The 15,344-nt window shown below is 31.7% G+C and overlaps 1 long non-coding RNA gene across 1 annotated transcript; it reads right to left on the bottom strand.

The window, feature by feature from the left end:
• Positions 1–8,926: 8,926 nt before the first annotated feature.
• Positions 8,927–10,813, bottom strand: LOC143055369 (uncharacterized). Its single transcript, XR_012972004.1, has 3 exons — positions 10,573–10,813; positions 10,049–10,123; positions 8,927–9,635 (listed from the first exon to the last, which is right to left on the bottom strand). It is a non-coding gene; the product is annotated as an uncharacterized LOC143055369 (long non-coding RNA).
• Positions 10,814–15,344: the final 4,531 nt, after the last annotated feature.

The following is a 15,344-nucleotide window of genomic DNA, read 5'->3' as shown; positions in this document are numbered from 1 at the left end:
CACCTAATTAAATGGGCATTCAAAAAATCAGAATGTGAATATATATGTTCAAACTCTTTTAGGTCATTTTTTAGTAGCAATAAACAAAAAAACTATGTTAATTGGACATGCTTTGATACTATATATGCCCTTGAATTTTTACTAGATAACATTTTTGTTCGCTTTGGAGATTCTTTATATCGTCAGATTATCGGAATTCCAATGGGGACTAACTGTGCACCACTTATTGCGGACCTGTTTTTGTATTGTTATGAGTTACAATTTATGACAAAAATAAGCAAAGACCCATCGAAACAACATCTGATAAACAAATTTAATAATACTTTTAGATATTTGGATGATATTTTGGCTCTCAATAATGACGACTTCAGTATGTATATTAATGAAATTTATCCTGTTGAACTTACTTTAAATAAAGCTAATACTAACAATGACCACTGCCCTTTTCTCGATCTTGATATCTATATCACTAATGGAAAGCTGAATACTAAAATTTATGATAAAAGGGATGATTTTTCATTATCCGTTTTTAGATGGTGACGTTCCCTTGTCACCATCTTACGGTGTTTATATATCTCAACTTGTACGATTCGCTCGTGTATGTAACAATGTTTTAGATTTTAACGAGAGAAATTTATGTATTACTTAAAAATTATTACACCAGGGTTTTCGATATCACAAACTAGTCAAAACATTTACTAAATTTTATCATCGGTATAAAGACATCATTCGTAAATATAGCTCAACATGCAGACTTCTAATACGTTCAGGTATTTCACATCCAATATTTTATGGTAATATTCTTTATAAAGCACAAAGGTGTCAGTATTCACCTCAGAAACTTACAAAACCTTTGAATAGACTTATTAAGAAGGGATATAATTACGATACTGTTGTCAAGTCATTAAAGATTGCATATTTTGGCGTTAATATTGAGTCACTGATAAGGTCTTTGCATCGGAACTAAACACATTTATTCTAAAAACAGTTGTTGGCATGACACGGGTTATGTTCTTCTCATATATGTTATGATGGTATGATACTAAACCCCTAACGGGAAGGATTGTGCCTGATGTTCATATGATGAAATCATAATCTTTCAGTCAGTTTAGTTGAAGTCTGGAGCTGGCATGTCAGTTAACTGCTAGTAGTCTGTTGTTATTTATGTATTATTGTCATTTTGTTTATTTTCTTTGGTTACATCTTCTGACATCAGACTCGGATTTCTCTTGAACTGAATTTTAATGTGCGTATTGTTATGCGTTTACTTTACTACATTGGTTAGAGGTATAGGGGGAGGGTTGAGATCTCACAAACATGTTTAACCCCGCCGCATTTTTGCGCCTGTCCCAAGTCAGGAGCCTCTGGCCTTTGTTAGTCTTGTATTATTTTAATTTTAGTTTCTTGTGTACAATTTGGAAATTAGTATGGCGTTCATTATCACTGGACTAGTATATATTTGTTTAGGGGCCAGCTGAAGGACGCCTCCGGGTGCGGGAATTTCTCGCTACATTGAAGACCTGTTGGTGACCCTCTGCTGTTGTTTTTTATTTGGGCGGGTTGTTGTCTCTTTGACACATTCCCCATTTCCATTCTCAATTTTATTACAAACACGTTGATAGGTCTTAGGTTCTTTATTTCATCAGAATTGATGTTAATATTCTAACAAAAATGACCCTGAAATAATAATAATATAATTCTTATACAATTCAATCAGTAGTAATTATCAATTACTATAAAATCAATATATCTATATGCATAGAAGAAAACTGTAGATTTCCTTTGCCCTTAAAATAATAGTTTTACAAGCTACACAAAACGATATTACACCATTCCGAATTCTGTACTAAATAAGTACATTTTATATTTCTCTGTATTTAGTGCATTGTGAAATATGCAACGACAGACTAAGTTCACAGCTAATACATAGCTACGCTTGTAGTATCATACCAAAAATAGTTAGTTTAACATAATAATAACACGCAATTGTAAGTGCAAACAAGACATTCCGTTTTGCAACAGTTACACAAAGCAGACAATACATTTAAGCAAAGCAACATAAAAGTAACATGAACAATACAAACTGTATACATATAAACATACCTCACATGTAGTGCAAAGGCCTTTTCACCAACTGATTGATTTGAATCAGTTTACATTCTGTTTTAATAATATAACCTGAAGACAAAATATTAAAATCATAGAAACCTTATTTATACTGCTAGATTAGAATAATCAGAGTTATCTATCCTTAAATCTGGTTAATCAAATATTTACTTGTATTAACTTTAAAGAAGTATAAAATCATTTAACGCTCACTCATACAAACTGTTAAAATAGATACTTACTTACTTAATGATACTTAATGATGTTTTCCGGTACAGGATCCTCACGGTTCCTCTTCACCAGACTCATATAATTGATTATTGTCTCCCTTATTTCTGATGCTGCTTCCGGTTAATTCAGCTGGATAATCAGAATAATAGATTTCTTCGTATTCCCAGTATCTATCTAGTCTATTTTTGAATGAGTTTATAGATGGCGTTTTAGTTACTTTATCCGGTAACTTGTTCCATAATTTGGCTTTTCTTACAGAAAAACTGTTTTTCCTCAGACTTGTTTTGAATCGTTGGTGAATGATTTTATTACTGTTTACTCTTGTGCTATGTCTATTTTCAGTGCTTGAAATTAATTTAAGGAATGAAATCGTTTCTGGATCGTAATTACCATTAAGTATCTTATATGTCTCAATCATGTCCCCTCGGACCCTTCTATATGACAATGTTGGCAGCTTAAGTTTTTTCAGTCTTTCCGGGTAGCTCAGTTTATTGAATCCTGGTATCTGTCGTGTTGCCCTTTTTTGTACATTTTTGATTTTGTCAATGGATTTCTTTTTAAAAGAACAGAGCTAGCATAGTCTAAGTGTGTTCGCACTAATGTTTTGTATAGAGGTATGAAGATTTTTTCGTTTAAGTTTTTAAATGTCCTTCTAATTGCGGCAAAAGTTGAATTAGCTTTGTTCACTTTTTCGCATATGTGTCTTTCAAAGGTTAGATCTTCATCAATTACTACTCCAATATCTTTCTCTTCTTGACATTTGCTTATATCATGACCTAATAGTTTGTAACTTGTCTTTTCTTCTCTTACCCCTCTAGTTATATTTATGTGTTTGCATTTTTCTGGATGGAACTTCAACAGCCATGTATCACTCCATTTCTCGAGATTTTTTAGATCATCTTGCAATATAGTTTGATCTGATTTGCTTTCAATAATTCTAAAGATTTTTGTGTCATCCGCGAATAAGTAGGCATCTGATGTCACGCAATCTGGCAAATCATTTATGTATAGAACAAATAACAGGGGACAATCTCATAGCCTTTGTCTATAGCTTCTGTCCATTTATCTATTATCTCTAATAGTTGTAGTGATGTCGATCTCCCAGAGATAAATCCGTATTGTTTGTTTGAAAATAGTTTATTTTCTTTCATGTAACTAATTATATGTTCTCTTATTATTTTCTCCATTATTTTACAGACGACTGATGTGAGACTTACTGGTCTATAATTTTTAGCTTGTGATTTATTCCCTTTTTTGAATATTGCACTCACTAGGGCGCTTTTCCAATCCTTTGGAACTACTTTTTGTGTTAAAGATTGGCTAAAAATGATGCCAAGTGGTTCAGCTATACCATCTTTGACTTCAAACAGCAGTCTTGGGTGTAGATTATCAGGGCCGGGTGATTTATCCATTTTTATTTTCTGTAGGTGTTTCTTCAAAACCAAATCAGTACCAATATTTAATTCCTCTATTTTTTTATCTAATGGAATATGCTTAGGCTCTGGAATATTGCCTTGTGGTTCATTAGTGAATACGCTTGTAAAATACTCTGATAGTATCTCAGCCTTTTGTTTATTGTCATCTGTTTTTTTTCGGATTTTACATCTTCTGTATCTACATGTAGGTCACCTATACCTTCCCTGGTCTTTGATTTGGATTTTATGTAGCTCCATATAGCCTTTGGGTTTCTTTTGGCATTTTCAGATAATCCTTTTTCGAATAATTTCTTTTGTTTATTGACTGATGTTTTGGCCTGGTTTCTGACTTTATTGTATTCAGCTCTTGTTTCTGGATCTTGTTTAGTTATAATTTTTTTGGATAGAATATTTTTCCTTCTAATTAACTCTCTCGTTTTTTTATCTATTGGGAATACATTTCTCTTTTTTCCTATTTGTGTCATAGTTTTTTTTGGTACAAATCTGCTCTCTAATTCTTTTAAAATGGTTAAAAAATAATTCCAATTTTTATCAATGGAATTTTCCGCATTAAGCTTATTATGCCAGTCTATTTTATTCAGCTCTTGAATAAAATCTTTGTAATTTCCATGATTGTACAGATTAGCTATTTTCGGTGCTCTTTTTATATTTACATAACAGTTAAAATCAAAGGTTAGGACGCAGTGGTCACTTTTTCCAAGCGTGCTCATATATTCTAGGTTTGAAATCATCTCTTCTTCGTTTGTAATTAGTAAATCAAGTGTATTGGGTGTGTCAGCTCCTCTCCATCGTGTTGGTTTTGTTGTGTGTTGGTACAGAAAATTATCTTGTAGTGCTTCCAGAAATTTATTTTCAGTGCTATTTGGTCTATCCCCCTTTGTGTTCCATGTTTCCCAGTTTATTTCAGGATAATTAAAATCTCCCATAATGAGTATGTGTGAGTACCCCATATCTGTTGCCTCTGACATTAGGTTTACTAGCTTATCATTGTATTCCTTGCAACTGTTGGATGGGGTTCTATATATCAGACCCACAAGGAGTTTGTCATTTTGATTAAGTTTTACCTTTATAAATATATTTTCCTGAAACTCTGTCTTCATTGTGATTTCTGTAGCTTCTAGGTTGGAGTCTACATACATTAAAAGGCCTCGTCCTTCATCTGACTTATGTTTTTCTCAAACATTTTGTAATTTCCTACCTCTGGTATTGAAATTCCGCTGTTGATGGTTTATATCTATTAGCTTTCGGTTTTATTTCTGTTATACCAATGATATTTGGTTTGTTGTCTCTTGTACGAACGATCAATTCTGACATTTTGTTGAATAGCTGATCTGCATTAGTATAAAAACAGTTCAATTTTGGTAGAACTGTAAAGTTATTTACATTGCCGTTGAAAACCTTTCCCTTCTTTTGTACATTTATATTTACATTTTTTGTCTCTCTTTTCACCTTTTTATTTTTACTACTTTCCTCGCCCATGGCGGTCCCCGCACTTTGAACAGGAAGTTCCCCGAGTTGTTTTCTTGAAGTTTTTTTTGCCTCAGCCCACAGTCTCTTTTCTTCTTCTCTCTCACTTTTAGTAAGGTCATTGCTTACATTTACTTTTTGGTATTTGGGATATGATCTAATATAATGCATGTTTCTAAATAGAGTTAGTTTTGAGTCTATGCTCTTCAAATGGACTAATAGAGGACTGTTTGTTTTTTCTTTATCATATTTCCCTAGTCTTTGTGTTTTTCTGATGTTTTCAATATCCAATGTTATCTTGGCATCTTTAAAGAGTTGGACTATATTCTGTACATCATGTTCTATTCTTTCTTGTTTATTTTCCGACTCATTTTCTGTTATCCCAAATATGATCAGATTATTTTCCCTTGTTTTTCTCTCATTTATTTCCTCTAGTACTGTGGTTACTGTTCCTTGATTTGGTAGCACTCCTCCTTCAATATCCTCGGATACAACATTAGCTACTGCCCCTCCATTTAAGGCTTCTTCTTTAGCTATTTCTCTTACTCTTTCCTCGTCACATTTGTGTTTTATAATCTCCTGGCTTACTATATCTCTTACTTCTTCTTTATCACATTTCTTTTCTATGGCGATTTCTATATCATTTATTCTTTGCTCATAGTTGTCCATGATCTCTCGGCATCTCTCTTCAATTTTCAGATCAGTAACTGTGTTCTTCTACTACTTGTCTACATGGGGCGCAGAACCACATTGTGTCTGAGTTGCTTAATATATCATATTCAGTTTTTGATTTATTTAAGCATTTTATGCAAAAATGATCTTTACATCTTTGACATTCAAGGAGTTTAGCGTCTTCATTTTTATATATCTTTTGGCATATTTTGCATTCCCATGGGTCTTCCTTTCTTTGATCGCTTGTTGCATTTGAGGTAGATTTATTCCTTCTTGTTGCCATATCTACTACTATAGTTAATTTATTTTTAGATAGGGCTTCCCTAAATGAAAATATATTAATTATTTTTATTTTTTTTTTATTTCATATAATAGAGCTTCTCTATTATTAAAATAAGAAATGAATTATTAATATTTTTATCTAGTATTTTAAAATTAGGGCTTCCCTTAAAATAAAATTTCTCTAGATAATATTATTTATTTTCCTGATATTAGATAGAGCTTCTCTATCTATAATTTTTTTTCTAAGCTTGTTATCCCTTTATTCCGCTCTTTCTTATATTCTATATTAGGGCTTCCCTAATAGAATTGATCGTTAAGTTAATATCTCCTTTCTATTTATCAGGACGAATAGGGCTTCCCTATTCGAACTAAATAAGTATGAAGTATGTTAATGCTAGATAGAGCTTCTCTATCTATTCTAGGCCCCCTGTTAATTATTTTTATTTGTTCTATACTTAGTTATGCTAGCTATCTCTGTATGGTCTTTAATGTTGTTAATTCCTAGAAAAAACAGAGCTTCCCTATTTTTCTAATATTTTTATTCAATTTCTAATTAACTTTTTATTCTATGATATAATAGGGCTTCCCTATTCTTTTTATTAATTGATTGATGTTGTTGATTTTCCTCTTTGTTTTATAATTAAGGCTTCCTTAATTATATTGCGCAGATTAATTTTTTCGGATCTAGTATGTTAAACAAGGCTTCCTTATTTAACTATTTTTCTTGTTTTTATTGGCTATTTTGCTGGTTATTTAATTAACATCCTTGCTCTGACAGTTCAAGTGCTAAATCTATGAATTTCAGCATCCACAATTTATTTACAGCTCTTATGGGATGTACTCCGTCCGATGTTAGGTTGAAATTCTTTCTTTATTTAACTTTGGTGTCTCTTTTTGTCTTGTTTGAAAGGATAAAATCTTGAGAAATTCTTGGTGTAGAATAAAGGCGGTTAATCAATTTTAGGTGATCGTTAAAGTAGTCAATCTGTTCACTGAGTTCTTTGTCTATGTTTGTTGCCAATTGGACTTTTCTGTGACCTTTGGTGGCTTTATTTACCAGGAGTGACGGATATGTCTTTTTTTACTATTCACAATTAAGTTAATTGAATCTTTAGGTTTATTGGCTCTTGCGATCGAATAGTATGGACACTCTATAAAAAGCACTGTGGCTGATGGTTTTGTTGTTATGATTTGTTGTTTGAGATCCCTATATTGTGTTATAGTTTCTTTTATATTTTGATACGGTGATTTTCTAAACTGGATGGTTTTGTTTTTCTTCTGTGTAATTTCACATGTACCTAGCCAGATCAGTATTATTGGGTGATCCAAGTATTTCACCGTGTCTATGAGTGATTTAATGTGTTTTGTGTTGTCGATCGATCCTCCTCTCTTATACAACACTTTAAATTTTTGCCCAATTGATTCTGGGATGTATTCTTTTAGACCCATCCCTTTGCTGTCCGTGAACAAGATAGTGTCTCTTCCCAGTTGTGCTCCCCTAACCCTTTGGTATATCTTTTTCCTCTCTTTAATAATCTTCCTCACAGACATATATATAATGATTGTTACTACGACTGTATACTAATTTAATAGACTATAGCACAAGCGGTGTAAATGAAAAAAAGGGCTTCCCTATTTTTTGTTCACAAACAATATTGTTCTAGGCGAACGCAAAAAGTGAAGTATATAAATACAAAATATAATAATAGGGCTTCCCTATAATTATATAATTTAAATATCGGAACAGAAAAGCGCACAATACAGAATATAAATGTCAATTAACAATATGAATGTCCGACTTTGCGGCAACGTGGTTTGACCGCCAAACTCTGAACGAAGGATGATATAATCTACATTTTGGTGTTGGGATGATCAAAATTTTGTGTATATGCTATATAAAGGTTTGGATGATTCGTAAATGATGTTTTAGTTTATGGATGTACACTGATTACCAACAATAACCACGGATTTAAATCTGATTTCTCTTAGCTTTATCTTTCACAACTTCTAACCGGAACCGGAAGCAGCATGCTTAGTGTGCTTGCATGCTTGAGGGATAAGGATAGTTAATAATGTTAAAGTGACAAAGTGTTACGAGATATTCAGTCTCACTACTGCTATATCTAAACTTTTAATATGTACCTATTAAAGTTGAAGATTTAACTACTTTATGTCCTATTTATATGTAAACTCAAAATTTGAATTATATCAATATGACACACAACAATGAATCATCATACCAATATTCAACATAAACACAATGTACACTAAGTATCAAAACACAAAAGTCAGTATAAATGCACAGTGACAACACACAATTACAATCTATCAATACACAATGACAATACAAATATAGTAATACACTATATCACATATAACACAAATAAAGTACAAGTATCAACTATAAGGTATAGGGTACTAGATATGCTATGTGTATGTGTATGTAAGTAAATATGCACAAGTAAACAAGTAACTGTAACTGTGTATGTAATAGCTACAATCAATCAATCATGTGTGTATTGATGTATGACTATGTCAAGTCTAAATCCAACTTGATATGTAAAGTGTGTAAACATATTTTAAAATATTTTAAATGTACACCCTAAGTGTATGTGTGTATGTACAAAGTAAGTTTCAGCTGTGCAAAAGTCTATCTAAATCAGTAAAGCTTAGTGTAATAAGTGGTTGTTAATGTAAACAAGCTTTGTGTATACAATTGACCTTGACCTCACCCTGGGGGGTTGGGTAAATGAATGGGGAGAAAGGGGTCAAGTCTCAATTACAAAAAAAAATCAAAGTACAACATGTACAAACACATCATATATAAATGTCTATATACTATTACAACTACTGTACAATCACTGTATGTAATAACTCTAAATCAGTTAAACCAAATCGTAAAATTTCAAATTTGTTTTCTGATGCTAATTATCTAAATGTTTCTAAGTTTACAAACGTAAAAAAAATCAAAGTTTTTTTTTCAAAGTTCGCTTTTTAAAAAAAAAATAATCAAAGTTCAAATCTATATGACATATATTATATGAACACACATGTATAGACAAAACATCAAACAAACACAACAGTGAACAATGACATTGATTATAGTAACCATAAAACTGCAATATATTTTCACTGAAAATCCGTGTTGTTGACGTCCTATTTCTTGACTTCCGGATGTAAACGCAAAGTTCAATATACGTATGTCGACCAGTGACGTACCACTTCCTGTGACGTATCGATACACTAATGTCTATTATGTAATAACGGAGTTCCCTCCACAGGTAATGGAAATCGTTGATCTTTAATAACACTGATGAAATCTACGTTGGGCGCCAAAATGTAGTCGTGCTTCCCATGTATTTAAATAAACACAAACACGTTGATAGGTCTTAGGTTCCTTATTTCATCAGAATTGATGTTAATATTCTAACAAAAATGACCCTGAAATAATAACAATATAATTCTTATACAATTCAATCAGTAGTAATTATCAATTACTATAAAATCAATATATCTATATGCATAGAAGAAAACTGTAGATTTCCCTTGCCCTTAAAATAATAGTTTTACAAGCTACACAAAACGATATTACACCATTCCGAATTCTGTACTAAATAAGTACATTCTATATTTCTCTGTATTTAGTGCATTGTAAAATATGCAACGACAGACTAAGTTCACAGCTAATACATAGCTACGCTTGTAGTATCATACCAAAACATAATAATAACACGCAATTGTAAGTGCAAACAAGACATTCCGTTTTGCAACAGTTACACAAAGCAGACAATACATTTAAGCAAAGCAACATAAAAGTAACACGAACAATACAAACTGTATACATATAAACATACCTCACATGTAGTGCAAAGGCCTTTTCACCAACTGATTGATTTGAATCAGTTTACATTCTGTTTCAATAATATAACCTGAAGACAAAATATTAAAATCATAGAAACCTTATTTATACTGCTAGATTAGAATAATCAGAGTTATCTATCCTAAAATCTGGGTAATCAAATATTTATTTGTATTAACTTTAAAGAAGTATAAAATCATTTAACGCTCACTCATACAAACTGTTAAAATAGATTATATATTAATGTTACTAGAAATTAAAGTATAAATCATACTTTTACCAGTTTTATGTAGAATTTATATAGTTTATTAAATCTTACAAATAAAACTATATTATCAAGTTTATCTTTATTACTTTATGAGTTATGAATAGTTTACACATAACTTTACTATTTAATCAATCGCACACACCTTTCATAATACGGTCACCTATTCATACAATTATACACTTATATATCACTCATTCTTGAACATTAAAACTTGAATGTTATTGTAATGAATATATTAGTAATAAACTGACCTTATAAAAGAATATGAAAGTCCTAGACTATTTCAATATCAAATTAAAGATATAACAACTTCCAATAGAGCTGAAGAAAATGGCTACCACTTCATATAAATATTTTAGCCAAGTGCCCAGAACAAAGAATAGTTAAACAAAAGATTCCCGCCTAAATCATACTGACCAATAGAAAAGATATAAACAATAAGAAATGTTCTACCTGAGTAAACTAGCATATTACAAATTATAATAACTGTAAGTAGAATATATCCAGTATATATTCTAATAACATAAAATCTTAAATAACATAAAACATAAAAATATAGCTCTACCACAATTATGCCCCACGACACCAGCTTGTCTGGCAAAACAGCCGTTAGATGTCATAGTAATCTAAACTAGATACATGTATGAAAAAAATGATTATTTAAAAAATAATCCAGGTCGGTCAGTTTATATGTTTGTTATAATTTAGGAACAAACACCCAAGTCAAGGCAAAAAACAGATACAAACATATTGATAACAATTGCAAGAAAGCATTAAACAAAAGTGCAGTAGAATTAAATAGGAAAACATGCATGCTATCAGATAATTGAGGGATTCAAGCCAAGGCTACCCTTCAACATGATCAAAAGTTCAATTGGCTGTTCAATATAGTTTTTATAAGAATTCTTCGACTGTGTTATAAATTGTTTATATATTCCGTATCGGGGCCTTTTATAGCTGACTATGCGGTATAGGCTTTGCTCATTGTTGAAGGCCGTACGGTGACCTATAGTTGTTAATGTCTGTGTCATTTTGGTCTTTTGTGGAGAGTTGTCTCATTGGCAATCATACCACATCTTTTTATTATATACTTTTGAAATATGAGCAAAAAGGAGAGAATTTTCATATTTCAGGTCCTAAAATTACCTTGACCTTTGACCTTTTGACCTCAAGGTTGAAGCTAATCCTTTATCTAATGCATATCATAAAGTTATCATAATTAACAAATGTAATGAAAGATTATAGTACATAAAGCTAAGTTTACTATAGAAAATTGAGCAAAAAAGGAGGTCATTGTCTAATTTTAGCTCCTAAAATTATTTGACCTTTTGACCTGTTGACCCCTAAAGGTTGAAACCAAACCATGATCTTTTGAATATCATCAAATGGTCTTTATTTACAAAGGTTGTGAAGATTATGGGACCAATAGGTAGATACACTTTTGAAAATTTATCAAAAAAGGAGATTTTTGTTGATTTTAGCTCCAAAAATGACCATGACCTTTGACCTTTTGAACTTTACATGTCATAAATATCATAGTTTATTCTTATCATAAGATTATATGAAGTATGGTTAGTTTTGCTAAAGATTTACATAAATTATACCAAAAAACATCAGAACAGGGATACCAAGTCTCCATTTACGAACTGTGACCTTGACATTCTAAATCAAAATTTCTCGAAATTGGTACGGTAAAAGTTTCTAAATTTTTTTTTTAGGATGGAACAATATGTTAAGTTAATTTAAATGTCATTCTTTAATGCTCTGCTAAAATATTCACTTTTGAACTAGTGAAGATATAAAATTGACAAACTTTATACTTTTCTCCTTTTCTATTATTAGTAACAATAACACAGTTCTAAAAATAGAATAGGAAAAAAACAATTTATTTTTTATGTTTAATTTTACAAGGTTACATTTAAGGTTCCTTTTAAAAGATAGATTAGTAGATTATAATATATAGATTTCATAAAATTACATACTATTTGAACCCATTATTTGGCATTTGAGGACAAAAAAGGGGGACACTGTAACCCAGCTCTGCTGTTAACCTCAAATATTTTGCGAATTTTTATTTCATAGTAAGAAATCTTAGACCCCCCTACTTACAATCCTTGATAAAAATGTAAATTATTTTGCTTGTTGTATATTGGCTAATTATGGACCGAATACCTTAAAACATACATAATCTCCATTAAATAATATTAAAAAAAAGTAGAAATTAATATGTTTAAATGTAATCCATGTTTATCCTACGCTTGAGATTTCAACACATTCTAAAGATAATTTGTTTATGGGTATCGAACATAACAAACAAAGTGACATTCATTTTATTTTCAAAAATCTCATAAAATGTTAGATAATTCTTTCAAATATATACGGCTGTGTATCATATTTGTTGCTTTACTATTGGTATGATAACCCCGCATGTTTCCCCCTACTATAAATATGTTATATATGTAAGACTCAAATCTATGGCGGGTTCCAAATCTATGGCAGATTCCTTATCTATGGCAAATGTGACGTTACAAACGCCAAACAACTCAAATCTATGGCAGATTTTTGTTTTCTCCAAATCTATGGCAGATCTGGGGAAAAGAGGAACATTATACGTCACAATGGAAAAACGCAGTATTACATGGTCGCCGCCATAAACGATTGCGAAGCTCATAGATTTGAACACGATTCCAGATGAAGGTATCCTGGACAGCAATTTGTGGATGGTTTAAAGGAAGATGTGACCTATTATTCGGAAGAGGGTCCAAATGTGCTGTACCAGCCAAAACCCGCGATGTCGGATGAACAAGCTAGGGCAGTGTTTTCAGTACCGCATTATTAAAAAAGGAGTTATAGTTCAAATTTTACTATCTGCAGCTGGCAAAGTTTATTAAGCGAAAGATAAAATTAACGGATATCTATTTGATTTAAATTGTCAACAAATAAAAAAGTCGATTAACGATAAAATAAATATTATTTGAAAATTCAAACTGTTTATTTTTATTTTTTTAAAACTTTTTTACTAGTTGGTCTAAGGAACGGACTAAATGTAGGTACCATGATTATACTTTTTAAATTTTTTTACGGGGCACAACATTTCAAGCCTGAAGTCTGTATTGAGGAATTCATCATTTACAAAAACAAATTTAGTTACCATCACGATTTGGTTGACCATTATTTCACAAATGTTTACAGACATGTTGTACATTTCCACTGGTTTCAGACAAGTCATTCATCATATATGTACTGCGTTGTTTTCCATTTCCTCAAAATTTGCCATAGATTTGGAAACAACAAAAATCCGCCATGGATTAGGAAATTACAAAATTTGCCATAGATTAGGATTGTAAAAAAACTGCCATAGATTTGGGATGGCATGACGTCATATTTGCAATAGATAAGGAATCTGCCATAGATTTGGAACCTACCATAGATTTTAGTCCTACATATATATTCACTATAAATATGTTTTGCATATATTGCAATGATAACAATCCGTGTGTTGAAACAATGGCATTGCTCTGGATGTTTTACATGTTTTGTATGTGGAAAAGGACAATGTATTAACATTGAGGATGAATGTTGGATTGTTTTTTCCACCGACGTACATGTCGTCACTTAATACGTAGCTGGAGACGATACTTTATGTGTTTCTGATATTAAAAAAGCACAATATGACCACGGAACACAATAAATCATCAATGAGCTTGCGCATTAACTACAGAATTGGCGCGAAAGTAAATATGAAGTAACCAATCAAATTACAAGCCTTAGGATTGATGATGGTTGAAGTTCACAACTGCTACATTCAAAACTATTGTAATTATGATTTTTCACCAGAAGTATCATTTATTCAACCAAGTCATCAACATATGACAATTTTGAATTGTATTTTTGAATACAGAAATTCTGTATTCACAAGGAACGTTTTAAATCACAACAGAACTACTAAAGCAAGAAAGGTGCTAATTTCCAGAGTATATGGAGCGCGTTACACTTCGGAATATCTCCTTTGCATTACCGGAACCATTCCTAATAAACAACCCGTACTAGAGAAAGAAAATATAAAAACAAAAGTAATCACTAGATGTATCTATGACAACCTGCGATTCATAGAAATATCCTATTTTTCCATTATTACTACAGAACACACCATCAATGCAATTTTAGAAAACAGAATATTTAGATCTTGGACAGAAATCTGTCTTCCCAGTAACAGTCTGAGTTCCAACAGTTTATTCTCCGACGTTATGTTCAGAACCATGAAACAAATAAAGAAAATTGATCTCTCAAGAAACTCGTTAGCGGAATTACGATTCCTTTATAATTACCGACTGTTTACTTTCCCTGGATCTCTCCATGTTGATTTGAGCCAGAACAGAATAGCTGAAGTTGAAAATGAGGATGTCAGAACACTGAAGTCTTTGTTCAGTTTTCAGCTAATATCGTTAATATTTGTAAAAATCTTCTAATAATTTAAGATGGTCATCATGTCGATACATGTGTTCATGAAAATCACCAGACTAACATTGTCGGCAAAATATCTCATCACAACGACGACTGATACGGTGCTTTTGAGCCGGGATTTGCTTTTAATCTGATTTTGCTTTATGTCCGATAATTTAGTTCCCCCCCGATACGTTTGCTTCCTGTATGCTGATTTCTGTCCGTTTGGCTTTTTGTCCGAAAATTTTACTTATCGTCCGACACTTTTGCTGTGTGTCTGTTGCTTTCGGTCCGTTTTGCTTTTTGTTCGATCATTTTGCGTTTAGTGCGACACATTCTTCTTCAAATTTCCTCTTTTTGTATCCGATATAAAGACATTAACAACGAGAAAGCATTCACCACAACCAATGAATTCATTATTGAGTGATATGAAAAGTCATGTGGTAGGATCGACAGAATCTATGAATACACATTGGGATAAAATTGCGAAACGTATGGATGATTTTGAAAGAAATATATCAAGCAGATTGCTTGCATGAATGCAATAAAAGCATGCGAAGAAATGACAAAAGTGAAGGAT

Source organism: Mytilus galloprovincialis, chromosome 12 (genome assembly GCF_965363235.1).
Source record: "Mytilus galloprovincialis chromosome 12, xbMytGall1.hap1.1, whole genome shotgun sequence".
Classification (NCBI taxonomy): domain Eukaryota; kingdom Metazoa; phylum Mollusca; class Bivalvia; order Mytilida; family Mytilidae; genus Mytilus; species Mytilus galloprovincialis.
This window is presented reverse-complemented; position numbering and strand designations above follow the sequence as displayed.